Genomic DNA, 16,043 nt, shown 5'->3' with positions numbered 1-16,043 from the left:
ATACATACAGGCAAATAGAGGTACTTATTTTCACACAGTCATCTACCATATTTTTATATGATTAAAATTTATAACAGAATTTCAACATCACACTCTTTGCAAGACACTGTTATATTTTATGTATGCAGCTAGAATAATTGGCACTGTCAGTTGGCACTTGTCAGAAAGGCCATGCTCTTAGTAATAGTATTCTTCTCTTTTGGGAAACTTTCTGATTTTTTTTCTTTAGATCAAGAGATATTTGTAGAATAGAAGATTAAAAGGAGCATAAAGACCCTGAACCATCAGTATAGTATAGCTTATATAATTCATTGTACTATCATATTTTCCTTTTCTAGAATAACTGCCAATTAGTAGGAACAGTGACCCCCTGTGAAATTGATAGTCTTCATTATGTTCCTCTTCAAACAGGTAATGATGATTTTTTAAGATTAGGACCTGTATTTACTCATATAGGCTGTAACCATCAGTAGAAACAGCCATACAACAGGAATGCTAACGTCATTCCTTATAGCATGATAAGAAGGGAAGTCAGACATTACTTGCACATCAGAGCGTTCTAGCTCTTTTAGTTTAAATGGTAGTTGCATATTGGCAGTCACTATAAATACTGCTGTGCTCTGGATAAACATAAAATGGATCATACACTGCTACACATGGCTGCATATTTGTTCCAGATTTTATCACAAAAAGTATTCTCACTAGTGCCTGTATGCTGTACTCATGATCAAGATTAGTTTCTCAAAAGAAAATGTAAATAAAGGCAGAGCTAGAAATATGGGGCTTACTAGAAAACGAAGCGAGAAAGATTGGTAGTATATAATGGAAAATGGTATTTCTGATGAGGCATTCTTCTTTTTCCTGCCCCTAGGTTCATCCTGGAGAAAGGGCCTCTGTTGTAGTTGAGCAGTAGTAACCCTGATCCCTGGTGTGACTCCAGGTGGAGCAGACTGGCTCCAGAGCAGCATCTCTTCCACTTGTAAAGTCCTGATGGTCTGCAGTGTCTCAGACTCATCCTTGATCTCAGGCTGGGCTCACCCCAAGCTTGCATCCCTGTACTCACAGAGGTCTGAACCCAGGGGAAGCAGGGAGACAGGAGCACTTATTTCCATCTAGATGTAGGATATTGCTTCTATGGGAGGCAGTAATCCCTATGATTACTTCATGACAGAGTGGAAGTCACAAATTTTTGCAAAGGCAGGACACAGGCTTTATGAAAGGTGGTTTCTCCTCGGCTCCTGTGAACCCTCCAGCTCAGTGAGAACTAGGATGCCTTGACTGTCAAGGTGGCAGGTTCTCACAGCTATAAGAGAAGATGCTTTATGCCCAGGTCCTTCTGAACTTGGACTTGAATACTTTGAGAGCTGGAACTACACCTCAGAAGACATATTTCTTGATGGAAACAGATCACAAAAGGAAGCAGGAAACAAGCACTAGGCAGAAATTTTTTTGGACACCTGAACAGAACCAAAGAGCTACATCCCAAGCACCCTATAGGATATTATGGCAAGGACAGGTCATGAAATGTAGAGTGTTATAGCAATACTGGAAGCTTAGTTCAATCAAATAAGAATTAGACACTTTTCCCTGCTTGGGTCTCATGCTAGCTCAATAATTACTGCACATTATCTTGAGAAGTAATGAAATTTCTAACAGCACAGTTTTCTCTGTACTTCTCTTTTCCTCCCCTTTTTCAGAAGGTAAATTACCTCTATTTTTGTCCAGTCTGGCTCATTGTTTGATTTCTCACTCCCCTAGAGCTAACGTAGAGAATATTCATGAACATTTCTGTCTTATCCATAGGCATTATTATGAGGGCCTATGCTCACCTTCTGTCAACTCTCAACTACATTGCGTCTTCCTAATGCCATTTACCTATACAGAAACTGGTATGTTATTAACTTCAGAGGCATTTTTCCCACTGTCTCTTCTTTTGCTATGACAGAAAGCTCAGCTTTCCAAATCGACTTGGTGATTTGACTGTCCCTGAAGGTGGAAAGTCCTTCTTACTGCACATCACGTTGTTTACCTCTCTCCAGCTGTCTCCCTCTGGCTTGACCCCTGTATTGAATCAAAATGACTAAACGTATAATGAAAATTAGTATTTTTAAATTTTAATACAAAACCAACATTTAGTCATGACAGCTGTCTTGGGCTGGAACTATGTTAGAAATGAGGTTCAGAAGCTTTGACCCATAGACTATACAACTGCCCAAACATTGGCACTGGTTTGGTTTGCTCTCCATTCCAAGTCCTTTTGATACTTGAGATGCTGTTAAAATAATAGCCCATGATCTCCTGTCTCTCTTCTGTCTTAGGCCAGCACATTTACTTTTCATATAAAAATTTATATTTCATCTTTGGTTTAACTTTGGAATGGCATATACAGCACAGTTTATAGCAAAGCAAAAAATATTTCTGTTATATTTGACATCTTCTGTGTCTGTCTGTACCCAGACTCTAGTTATTTCTGTTTACTCTTGAGTAGTGGAAGCTACCTCTGACATTGAGAACCAGAACTCTAGATTGCTGAAATGCAAATGGAAGTCTTTATCAGAGCTGTTGCCAATATTTTTACTAGACACAATTTCAAACTGAAAAGCATTGAGCAGATTTTAGATGGTTGTATAACAGTTATTTTTAAATCCATAGTTTTTATTGAAGGAGAAAAATAAGCAAGATGTTGTACTCTTTGCTTTCTTTAATGCCATCTTCTGTGTCACCACTACAAAGCACCTTACACTGGTGAGAAAGGTATATTTTTAAGTGACCCAAACAAGTCAACCATCAGTAAGCATGAAAATATTCAATGCTGAATAAGATCTCTTAAACCAACCCTCCTCTCTTTTATTGCATGTACATTTTGTTTATGTTCTTGTACTAATATGAAAGTTTATGTAAACATATTTCTGAGGAGGTAAAAATATATAAAAAATTCTTACCTCTCCTTCCCTTAATAAATGAAATGTGAACTGTATTTCAGTGTGTGAGAGAGAACAAAGATCGACTGTCCCCTGAAGGTATTTGGTAAGATAAGAAATAACCTTAAGGCAATATTGTGACTTTTGCAACTATTACTGTTTTGGAGATGTAGGGTAACGAAATCCATTCCTTCAGTTTTAGCTGCCAGAGGCATTCTGCCCACAGAGGACAGAGCTCATGTTTCACATTTCTTGCCTTTCATGGATAATGCTAGAACTAAGAAATCTTTGACGTATTAAAAGAAATTTCATACAAATCCCTGTAGCCTCACAATTTTAAACATTTTTAGATAGGAAAGAAATATTATCTTAATCACTTAAATGTTGAGACGCAAGGCTATTTCCAAACTTGTTACAGGAAGCAGGATGCACTGTCCTGAAATGCCACCATACAGACTGAATAATGGAGGAAAGGAGATGGACCCAGTAGTACCATGAGCTCTGCAGATGTAAAACTGCCATTAAAAAAAGAGAAAGCCTGACCAAGTAGCTAATCTTTGAGAAAAATATTAAAAGTTACTGTCTTACTAGAGAAGTATTTCAAGGTTAGATCCCACAGCACTTTCATACTGCTGCTGTAAGGCAGTTACGATCCTGGGACATGACCAAATCTAGCACTGAATACAGTGCACATGGAAATTAAAATAGCTGAGATAAAAATTTGGGTTATTCCTATTGCATTTATCTCAAAGACAGAGAGATGAATCATTTGCAATACAGAAGAATATTGGGACTGACATAAAAATCTGTAAATTTATAAAGTATAAAAGTTTGTTCTTATTCTGCCAGCAAAAGCATTCAAATACTTTAGCATTTTCAGCTAACCCAAGATCATGGGGGAATTCATAGATGAGAATTATTCCCAGGGTTAAAAACATGGAATAAAATCATGTCTGGAATGCAACATTAACCATTACAAGCTCCCTAGACAAACTGCCTATGAATTTCTGAGACTATGCCACGTGTTGTCGAAAGTGAGGAGGCATTGCATTCCTTCTCTGCATCACTGGGAGCACAGTGCAGTGGGAAGCAGGCCCAGTGTTTTCAGAGAATGAGTAATAAAAAAGCATAACTCTATCTACAGTGCTTATTAGTCACTTGCCGCTGGTTTCCTGTTTGAGAATCACAACACTGTAGTTCAGGTGTAGCCTGCTAACTACATTTCTCTTTTACTCATTCTTCCAACACTTAAAATAATCCCAGATGAGCTGAAGTGGGTCAATACATTCCCAAATACCCATTGAAGCAGGAAATGTAATCTCATGGAATCCTGATTGTCTGCTCAAGAGACTCCTAAAAAGCGTGGATGCTGTGCATACTTGTTTAGGCTCAAAGATACCAAAACAAAAGAAATTTGCTTGTATCTCACTCATCATGATTCGATCTTTGCTTTTTATTGCTGGTGTATAGATGTGACAATAACAGGAATTATTTCTGCAGACACGGATTACCACTAAAACTAATATTCCAATAACATTAGATTCATATCACATTACAGCCAAAGCACGAAGTTCTAATATTGGTTAGTTAAGTCACAGCCTAATGAATTTATCGTACAGCAAACATCCTTTCAGAAAAACCAAACAAATTTAAAGTCTTCAAAAATACTGGTTACCTGGTTCTTCTAGATGAGAATACCAAGTATGCTGCACTCTAAATTACTAGGAGTATTTGATTAGGCAATGATGATTTCAAATACTGAGTTTAAATATTTGCCAGACAAGAGCAGTAGTCCAAATTTCACTGAAACTGTTGTCTGCTAGCTAAGCTGAACAGCGAAAAGCCTAGGACACTTAATAAGCTTAGTTTACACTGAAATAGAATTTCAGCCTAATGAGCGAGAAGGGATATTGTTCAGTTAGTGTCCTGTGAGAGACATAAGCAAGAAACATGAGTTCTCTGTACTCTTTCCAAAGGCGTCTAAATTTACATCATAGTTGTGTGCATATTTCTCTGTATCTATACATGATGCAAGTGCTTGTGTGATGAGTTGCCAAACTGGAGCAAATTGACTCACATAATCTCAATACAGTTATTTCTCAACCCAGGAATACCACTAGGGATTAAAGAAGAGAAGTCTCTGCATGTGAAACTCCTGAATACCTTCAAGTGATGAGAGGTTGTTCAGCTACAGCAGTCTCCATTTCTGCAGAGTCTATCTGTCTCCCTGTCTAATGGGTCCCCTGGATTTAAACAGACATTCCTGGTTGAACATCCCTCAAACGAGTTACAGGAGCAAGCAAAACTGCTTCTGATCATATTCTAGTGTTGTTACCTCATCTATCTTTTAGTTATACTTTCCATCTGGAATTATTTCTTACAAATATCTCAAGAGTCCCTCCCCCATCCCTTCTCTTCGCCATCCCTTCCCCTCCCCATCCCATTCCTTCCCTTCCCCATCTCTATCCCTTCCCTTCTCATTGGTTTTCTGAATTTTGCACAGCATTAAAACACCTTTAAATCTCCAAAGGACACACCGAGAAAAATTATGTGATGCATTTTGTTGAATCCAGGACACATCATAATCATGTCTTAGTTCCTGCTATCAAAAAGAAAATCAAACCCATAATTGGATAAAGATTCTGACAGTGTCAAAATTTTGACAGTTAGGGCACTATTTTTTCTCTGTTTGGTAATGTGAAGTGCTGCTTTCTCTGCACAGTGGTAAATTTAAAATTATCTCATTTGCTACAGTCTGTTTGAACTTTCCTTTCTCACCTTTCCTGTCAATCAGAGAATGCAGAAAGGGAAATAACTTCTTGGTGATTGGACACATGGAGCTTTAACCATGTCAGCTGCTGTAAATCAGCAGAAAGAACAGTCAAAGACTTAGTTCAAAATCTATAACCAAAGTGTCTAAAACCAGTCAGGTTTCTCTGATCGCTGGATTAAATAAAAAAAAAAAAAGAAGATTAAAATTGAAATTAAAGTACAGTGGGCATCCAAAGATCTTAAATACCTAAGGGAGAAGTTATAATGAGCCCACACTTAAAAGAGTATGTATAACCTAATGGTTAATTAGACTTTAGAGAACATAATGTGCTGAGGAATTTGGTTAAATGGAGAATATCAGAAATTAATTTCTCTGCCTAGTTTTTTTGAATGTAGATACAATCAGTCCCATAAGCTGGATTCTTGCACTGGATATCCTCTCTGAGGCCACGCGAGGCTGGCCATCTCCTTCTTCCTACCACCAGTCTAGCACCAGAATTAAGAAAAACAAGTTGACAGACATTAAATTGAAATACAGGTTGAGTTAGATGAGGCTTACTGTGTACTCACTGCTGTTAAATCCGTAAATATATATCTCTCTATAATTTAAAATGTGGTGAGGATATTAGGTGAGGGAGTGGTCGCTCGCTGTGTCTGACTGCTGATATTTCCTGGCTCTTCCTGGGTTTTGTCATCTTGCTCCTTCCACCCCAGCTGTAAAGCTCAGCCCGTGCTAACGAGAACAGGGTGAGTCAGGGAGTGGTTTTTCTCCATGGCCAAGCTATTGACAGCAGCAGGTTATTTCAGTTTGGCAGTTCCTTCCCCACTTCTCAAGGCCTTTTTTCTTCTCTCACTTATCTAACACTTACTTTGCTTTCAGGTTCTATAAATGTTTGCTTATATTATTGTTTACTTTGATTTTTGTGCTAAGTGTTTACCAAGTCAGATTTGTTGCCTCTTTTCAGTCTGTAAAACATCAGTTCTCATGGTTAAAGGAATTCAAATAGTTTTCCTAAAGGACCTATAATTTTTTAAAGTTTTCCATTCATGACAGAAATGAATTTCAAGTCAAAATGCAGTTTAATGAATACTGACAATGCAATTAAAACTTTTCCTATGATGGGTAAATCCCAAGGAATTTGATGAGAAACAAATAAAGGTACTTATGAATCACAGCTCCTTTTTCTTTGCAGAATAAAAAGAATGCAAATTAAGAGGCAGAGATAGTCATGAGAAAAACATCCCACTACATCATCATCAGAGAAACTTATCTTCATTCTTCAAGTACATTCATATCTTTTTCCCCATTGCTTTAATGGTCCTCCATGGATCAGTGGAAATATTAGAACGGATTTCTCCTCTTGAAGCATTGAAAGAAGTAGTAATAAGAAATAATTCTGATAATATCAGTGATCGAGAAACCTCCCAAAAATATGGAAGCATAGCTAAGATAAAGCTCAGTGCTCTCCTGTGTCGAAGATTCCAAGGCCCTTTACAAATGATGCATGCAGGCATTACTCTGTCTGTCAAACAAGTGCAAAGACCTTCGGGATACAGCAGTTGTTTAACAAGACAATGTAATGATGCTGTGGGAGGCAGACAAAGTAAGGCAGATGCAGTTAGATCAGTGGGAATATTTACGTGCTTAGAAAATAAACATCTGCAAAGTTGGTGTTTACTTTTAGAAGTTCAAAATAATTTATTGCATTACCCTTCACCTTCTCAAAAAGCGATTTGTAGTCTAACCAATTTGTTATTTTTAAATGTCTAGAAAAGTGGAAGGATGAGATGAGTGGCAGAATGTAGGTGAGGCTCATTGTGCTGTTTCAGAGCAATCAGGGTAGCAAATTCCAAAAACATGGAACTTTATTGCAAATATCTAGTCAGAAATATTTTCAAATATTTCAAAATGGGCTCACCCACCTCATGCATTGATTTCTGTGGTACTCTGAGGAAAAGGGAGGAATATTACAGCAGTTTCCCCAGTAGCTGCATGCACTTACACCCTGCATGTCACCAGTCCTGACTGGGTGAGACCACAATAGCCTCAGGTAAAAATAAACGTGAAACAAAACATGAAGGACATGTTGTGGGGGACAAAAAAAAATCAGTGATCAATGATGTTTCATCACATTACTGGGGAGGCAACACTTATCAGGGCAAAGTAGAGAAGTTGCTGTACAAACAGTGATGAGAGGGGGAAAAGATCAGAAAGCAAAGACTCCTGGTAACGGACCTCGAACACATCAATCTCTGCCAAACATTTGTGCAGCTTATTACTTTAGGAACGTGCTGATAAGATAACAAATGCAGACACTGTTAAACATACTATCAGCATAAACAGAGTTTTTTAGAATCAGATTTTATGAATCTTTAAACTATTCAGGTTTTCCTGTGAATTGATCAGTATTGATCAGTATTTTTGTTCAAAAGTAACATACAGAATGGGAGAAGGAAGAACATTCCCTACAGTAATATGCATTTTATAAATGTATAGCGTAACTAACCAAAAAAGTTATCAACAAGCATTTAAGGAAACATTTAAAAACACATAAATAATCAAAATCTGTTTACAACTTACAGCTAATGTCCTTGAAATATTTACACAATTGATAATTCTATTTTACAGTCAAATTTTGCAACTATGAATATTTCCCCAAAAGATTTATGTGTAATTGCAAATGGTGGATAATTTTACTAATTGTAGTACTCTTACAGCTCATTAGACACAGCTTAGAAACAGTGCCACTGAATTCAATAGATTTGGTACCATTCTAACATATATTGATCAGACTCCAGCACTTAGTTATATTTAATATGAAGGTTTTTCAGTTTCTTTGGTTTATTTTATTTTATTTATTTTATTTATTTTATTTCACTTCATTTCATTTCATTTTATTATTCTATTCTATTCTGTTCTGTTCTGTTCTATTCTATTCTTTCTGTTTTGCTTTATTTTATTTTATTGATTCAACTGATCAATAGTTCCTGGTATCTAAGAGCTCTCATTTTCCTTGGTCATATCACATCTTACCAATTACATGGGCAAACCACAACTGTGACTTTCATATTTCTCTAGGATGGATACTTTGCTAATTTTCATTTGTTTTCTTGATGTTCATAGAAAGAACTCAAATTTTTTTTATTCCTTTAGACAACTTCAGGGCCCATCCTTCTCCAACCTACAGAATCAATGCAGTTTGTAGGATGCAATATGAGAAATGTTGCAAGTTTTTTAGTATTATTTAATTAAGGTGAAATGTTTGGAGTTTAGTAAATCAGCACTTAAAGTAACCATAGAGAATTTACTGTGCTTCCTGATTCATGGGAGAGCAAGCTCCCCTGTTCTGGGCAGAGGCATTTGGAGCTGCCTCCAGAGGCAGGAAAGCCTGCAGGTAAGGAAGGGGAGAGCTCTGGGAACCCACGGTCACTCCTCCAGCAGATCTCCAGCCAGAGGAGGTGTAGGAGCTGTGTGCACAGTGGGTGTGCTCCATGTACCCTGAGTTGTGCTGTGCTCCCTCTTTCCCTTCATCCCTCCACATCTCAGCTGGGCCAAGAGTGGTGGATGCTCTGATCACTGAGATGGGTCCAGATAATGGTGTTTACACCTCAGGGAAGACAGGAAGCACTGGTGGGAAACGGGAGTAGGTGACCAAATGGAGTGGGTATCCAGATTTGTGCTAGATCCCTGCAGGGACTCGGTGAGGGTTTTTGCAGGAGATAGACGATGTCCACCTGGGTGGCCCTGCAAAGAGCAATGTAACCACAGGATGTCACCTACTGATTGAGCCCTCTCAGCAACTGAACTTGCATTATTTTTATTTTTTTCCCACAAATTTTCCAGTCATTCTTTGCAATTAGAAAAGGATGCAAGAGCTTAACATTTGGAGTTGTGAGGACAGTAGCATTCCTTAACGTTAGTGTTTTTTCTTAATCCTTTTTTCTGTTACTGTAAAGAGAGAAGGTGGTAATGGATTCAGCCATAGTGCTGTTCAATAGTGTAACTACATCTCTCACCCTGGCAGCTAGCAGCAGTACAACATACTTCATGAACAGTTACTTTGATGGACTGTACCCCTGTGACATTGGACAAGAGCAGTAATGGCAGGCAGTAAGTCCATCAAATGGATTCACATTGAAAAAGCTGCAGACCTTGTAAGAGGGTGACCTATGTGTGATGGTATGACCATTAATTTTCTCTTTTGTGATTTTTTTTCCTTTTCATTAGCAAAGATTAGTCTTAATTAAACACGAGCTGTTAGATCAAAGGGAATTAGATCAAAGAAGGAAAAAACCCAATATATTAATGATAAAGTATTTGGCATAATACTTTCCCAACAAGGCCATGAAAAGTGTTTTCAAACCATGCATTGGTAGCCAGAGTCTGAAAAATAAGAGCTTCCTGTTTATTTATAGCTAGAGTCCTGCAGATTACTTTTTTTTTTTTTTTAAGTCATATAAACATCACTTTCAGGACTGTCTTAGATAAAGGTATCCAGTTATTGACAATCAACCTCGAAGTGGTGCCCAGCTTCAATAATAAATACAAAATAGTCTTGCCTGTGCTACAAATAAGCATCTCCAGGTTAGGAGGCAAGTGAATTTGAAGATGATTAAGTGGAAATCTGCTCAAAGTTTTAAGAAGGATTTGACAAGAGAAGCAATTTTCCTTTGAGCTTGTATTCAGCTTTGAATCTCACTAGAACAGAGCTTTCATTTTGCAGGCAGTCACTCACTGCACACCCGAGCTTTAAAATTTAATGAATGCACCCTTTGCAGGAGACTCTGGCAATAGCTCAGATATACTAGTAAGTGCAATAATGTCAATCAGAAAAAGAAAAAGGAAGTGCAAGTGATGTCTTTCATTGTTATAACCTTATTGATAGTTTCAAAGCTTCTGCATTTTGAATTCCAGAACTTTTCCCTATTTTGAACAAAACAGAACCATAAAAAAAAATGAGTCAGTAAGATATATCTATCCTTTTCCTAATTATACTAAGTATCTTAGTTAGTATATATATTTTAAAGAAAGTGTTTCCAAGTTAAAATAGCCAATGCTATTTTTCATTTAGCTACTCTAAGAGGTAGCCGCAACTCACATATGTAACAATTTCAACTAGGGTTAGGGTAGTGATTAATGTTTATACATTGCACCAATCGGATTTACAAACGTGCCATGGCAAGACTGGGGTTAACTTCATGAACAGGGCAGGGCTGAAGGAAATGGGCTCAGCTGCTGGGAATGAAAGAGCAGAAGGAGGCAGCTAAAGCTTTTGTAGACAGTAAGGAAGCCTCAGGGATGTGGAGGGTATTGATTTCATGAGCAATAGTGGTATGTGACTGGTGTTGGGAAGAGCTGTGTTAGGAGGCTGCCCTCCATACTGGAGAGGTTCTTCTGGAGGGCAGAGAGTGTCCCAGGTACAGCTGTGGGATTTCAGCCAGTTGCTGTACTATGCTGGCTTGTGAAAATTATTCCTGTGTGAACATGCAGGTAAACCTCACCTGTAACTTAATTTTCTCTATCAAAGCACTCACTGTATGGTCCTGTGGACTCAGGGCTTTCTGTGTTGTGCTAGGAACCGATAGGAAAAAATACAAGTTTTCTTTGTGAGAATTGCTGTGTATGATATGTGAAGCCATTTCAATTGCTGTGTCTATCTGAGATGGGATTTTCTTGAGTTGATCAGAGATAGCTGAAATTGAGCTGTTTCTATCTCCTCCTTGAAGTTAGGATGCCAAGGGGCTTGCAGTCTTTAAAGGCTAAATTTTATTAAGGTAGTCCAAAGAAGAATGCAGACCTGCTACGTAAAATGGAACAAAATATGAGTTATTTAACTTCAAGTTATCTTGCCCCTATATCATTGTAGGATGGATTTTCTTTGTCCTAGGTTGCAGTAAAGTGCATGGTCTCTCCTGTGCTCCTTGAACAGGATGGTCTCTACAATGTCTGAGTTTCAGATGTGGATCTGCTTCTTAAGAGTGCCTCAGTCTATGCTGTAGATACCCTCCTTGTTTAGTCTCTCCCAAGCCTGCTGCTCAACCCTGTGCTGTGAAAAACCTGTGCCAGGAGAAGAGGTGGAGCACCGTTGGGGAGCATGCCATGTCCTTCCCTCCTGGGGTTGTGTCTGACTGGGAGCAAAGCTGCCTCTTTGTCTGTGCTCACTTTGAAAAAACTGTAGCGGTATTTAGTAAAGTGATCAAACAACCTGTACGTTCCATCACAATATCCATGATAACTATGTGCAGATGGAGGGGAAAAACAGTATATGGGTGCATCGGTTCTCTTTTATTTTAATTTTGACCAATTGATTTTATATATCCACATTCCAGTTAACTTTATCATCTTCTTGAGCTCACATCTGCTTGGAAATAATGGAAACTCATAACTTGCATTTATAACTGGAAATGTTCCATGTTTTTCTGTTTCATGTTTCCTGTTCTCTTTTGATTTTATAGTCCTGGTTTACTGTGTTGATAGTAATTACTGAAGTAACAGGTACAGAAGCCATAACTGGTAAATATAAGGTTGCTTTTTAGTATGAGACTTTTAAGCTTGATTTAATATCTTTATCAGAAATACTATGAACTTTTGTTCTTGCCATGTCATTTTTGATTAGGACTTTGAAGATGATTCTGATAATTAGTGCAAATGTGTGCCTGCTGGAAGCCCGAGTGAAGAACTTGGCCCAGCGGTCTCCTAAACTGAGCAAATTGGTAACCAGTCAATTATTCCTAAGTAGGAAGACAACTACTTTACATAAGAAAAGATTAATGTAAAATGCAATTGTTGCTTTTATAAGCCAAGATTATTCATTATTATGTATCTCATAAAGGTGTAATCCTAATTACATAGAAGGCTACATGTCACATCCACAAGCCAAATTAATCCTTTATCCTCTAGTTCTAAAATATTTACTCTGAGGACATGACTAATTGTGTGGTATTGTCTTTTTTTGTGAACAATAATCAGATTTGCTTTTAAAGTAATATCTTCTTGAGGCTAAATAGGATAAATATAATACATGTTTTAGATAATTTAGAGCAATGAAGTGCTAAAGGGATGAGACATTATAGGATCTAAGTAATATTTCCTGGATAATTCTTGCTGAATCCTGTTACGTTGGATGGGATCAAGAAAAGCTAACTGTGTACTAAGAAAAGTATAGCAATTCAAGAAAAAACATTAGTAACACTGAGAGAGTTACACTTCTTCAATGATTAACTGTACTTAAAGAAGAAACACAATAAAATGTCAATAAATTTCCAGTGGATTTAATAAGGAAATACTATGGCTTCTATTTATGTACGATTATAGATACGAGGTGAAAAGGTTTATCTTGAAGATTTAGTATTGCTTTTTAAAAAATAAAACTAATCAGAAAACAGTAATACTGTATGTGTGAACGTTACCTTTCACTTCAAGGCACTTCAGAAGCATTACCTCTATGTAAAAGCTAACGAATTGCTCTCCAATTCCCAAAGTTACTCAGCAACTGATAAGCGATTAGAGTTTCTTGATTTGTGCCTTATGTACACACATCTAAATACCTTCCTTAATGGTTCTGAGTATGCATCCACTCCTCTTAAGCTCACAAAATAGCTGTACTTAAATGTGCTTTTATATGCACCTTTACAGGATTGTGGCTTAGAACACGTGTATCTCTTTGCATAATTTTTGGCATCTAGCTCTATAGTAGATGTGGTATTTGATGCTGAACTGAAAGGCCGCAACAACTGACAAGCTATTACCTGATGAAAAATACTGTCTGTAAAAAGAATGAAGCATGCTTATTGTTTGGTTTTGATATGATTGCAATCAAATTCCCATCAAAGCTGAAAAATAAGACTTTGTACTGCTGTTCCTTAGGTGATCTCTAGGATTTCATTGTTGAGAGCAACCACTTACTTACATAATTTGTGTAAGAGGTGTGACCCAGTATCTTGTATCAGCTGTTGTAGCCTATGTGATAAAATACCTAATTTGCAATATTTGCATTTAATCCAGCTGAGAGGTGATGGTGGCATATGTAGCAAACAATATGCTGGTAGCAATTTAGAAAGGTAACTACATTTTCTGCTTTGGTGAGCTGAATTAATTGTTTTAGAAAGTTGGTTATCTTCTCCACTAGAGACCATCAGATACTCTTTGTTTTATGGCTATCTGGGAGTGCAGAAACCTTCCCTTGGTGGAGGTAATAACACTGCAGATAGTTGTTTTGTTAAACTCAATCACCTGCAGCATCCTCTCTGCACAGAGTATGGGCTGAATGAACTCTTCCCAGCCATTTCCTATAATCAGCATTATGCAAAAGCTTTTTGTGGTCTGTCTTCTACAAATACTGCAGTTGGGTTCTTTGTGCAGGCTGTAGCACTAAGTACTGAATACCAGCAATTCCTTACAATCAACGTGGCTTTCTGCTTTTAGTTATGTTATGTTATTTAGGAGCAGACTTTTCAGTTACTTACCTGAATAGTATATACTGTTGACTGCAAATTGACACATACGTTTAAATAAAGGACTGTCAGCACAGAACATATCTGAATGCAAATAATATTTATGGGGGGAATGAGATCTAATTCCATTATTTCTTCACAATACTGTGATTCTATGATTCTAATACAAGCTTTGGTTTAGGAAGTATGGCCAGTGTAGAAACCAGGAAAGCTTGCATGAATATACCTGTTGGTAAACTGCAGCTAGCACATGATAACTGAGAGCTTGGTATGTATCAAGAGTACATTTTGTAGCTGTAATTTATCTATAAATCCACTGACATAATATTATAAATCTGCATATTGAGTAGTACTTCTGCTTTTAGACTTCCGACAGTCCTGGGAGTACTGCTGCTTGCTTTAGCCCATCTACAAATCGTGCTGAAAGCTAGTCTGTATCAAGGCATTCTATTATACATCTTCATTTATCTCTATTATCTTGCTCAGTTTTTTGTCTTTATTAATGCATGACACACTAGAGCACCCTTCAGTGATGATTTATATTAGTGTCACAAGAATTGTGACCTGCAAAAAGGAAATTCCCTCCTTCAAAAGGATGATAAATGTCTACTTAAGCATGTAATGACATTAAATGTTAATGTTTTCCTGAAATGAATCAGACAGAAGAGGTGTTTGAAGGAAGAGTAACCCAGAAAGCATGACCAATTGAAACCAAAGTCTCTTAATGCACTTCTTCAGGTGTCCCTCAGTGTGAATGACACTTGAAAGTACTAAGCCACTTCAGAAAGAGTGATGATACTTGTGCACTAATAGCAGTAGAGAGCCTCTTAAAGGAATAGTAAATTTTGAGGGGTTTTAAATATGCCTAAGATTTGGCAAGAAAGGAAGCTGAAAGAAAGACCTTGAAATGAGTGGTTTAAGCAGAAGACAGGTTTAATATGGGATACTGGACACCTTGGCTTATTGTGCACTGCCTATATATTGTGCCCTTCTTATATTATGCAGGGGTGTTGAAGAGCTCTTAGTGATGAAAATGTTTTTCCAGTTTTTCATGCAACTTAATTTCATGATAAACAGAGACCCCAGAGGCATTCAAACGTCCCTGAATACATAAGGAAAGAGGTGTAGGTTATCTGGGATTGCTTTATAGAAGCAATTTCTGGTGAGGGATTTACAAGAAAAATAAATCTCAGTGTTACTTTACTTCAGTAGTTCCCAGATTGTATCAGCTGGTTGGCCTGTTGATGACAATTAATGTATCCCTGAAGAGCATGAGTTGTAGCATCTGTGGTGGTTTTTTTATGGATATGAACACTAGGATGTGAGTAACCATAACTTGGGTGTCAGAGGATACCTATGTCTTGAGCATCCCTGAGAAACCACGGAGATTTCAGATTTCTCCTAGCAAGAGTCTGTGTGGGGACAGAGGTCTTGGTACCTTATGACATTTGGATAATTAAGCCACTTAAGACTAATTTTCTTAACCCCTTAAGAATTGCCTCACCTGGCAACAGTTTAAAACACAAAAAATCCTGTATCTAAAGCTGTGGTGGCTAGATTTTTCAGTGTTACCTGTCTGCCTTTATTATAAATGATAGTAGCTTCGTTTACTACCACGATAGACCGGCATGAATGCTTTCACTGTTTTATTCTGTGAACTAAAACGTAGTCTTAGGACTTAGGATTTGCTGTGATGTGTGTGCCTGTGGCTTACACACTTTTTTTGTGGAACTGGTCTGGGGAAGGAGCTGTACGCCCAGCAGGAAATCTTGTCTTCCTCTGAGGAAATTCTGCTGAGACAGCTTTTATGTGAGAACTGGGCACTGCTGGGCTAAGGCTTTTGACAGACGTGATTACCAAAGGGATGTAGGATGAAGTTGTACGATTACTGTCATC

This window comes from Nipponia nippon, unplaced genomic scaffold (assembly GCF_047370975.1).
Source record: "Nipponia nippon isolate SJK-2023a ecotype South Korea unplaced genomic scaffold, ASM4737097v1 scaffold_6, whole genome shotgun sequence".
NCBI classification, from domain to species: domain Eukaryota; kingdom Metazoa; phylum Chordata; class Aves; order Pelecaniformes; family Threskiornithidae; genus Nipponia; species Nipponia nippon.
The sequence above is the reverse complement of the archived record's forward strand: the minus strand, read 5'-3'. Positions refer to the sequence as shown.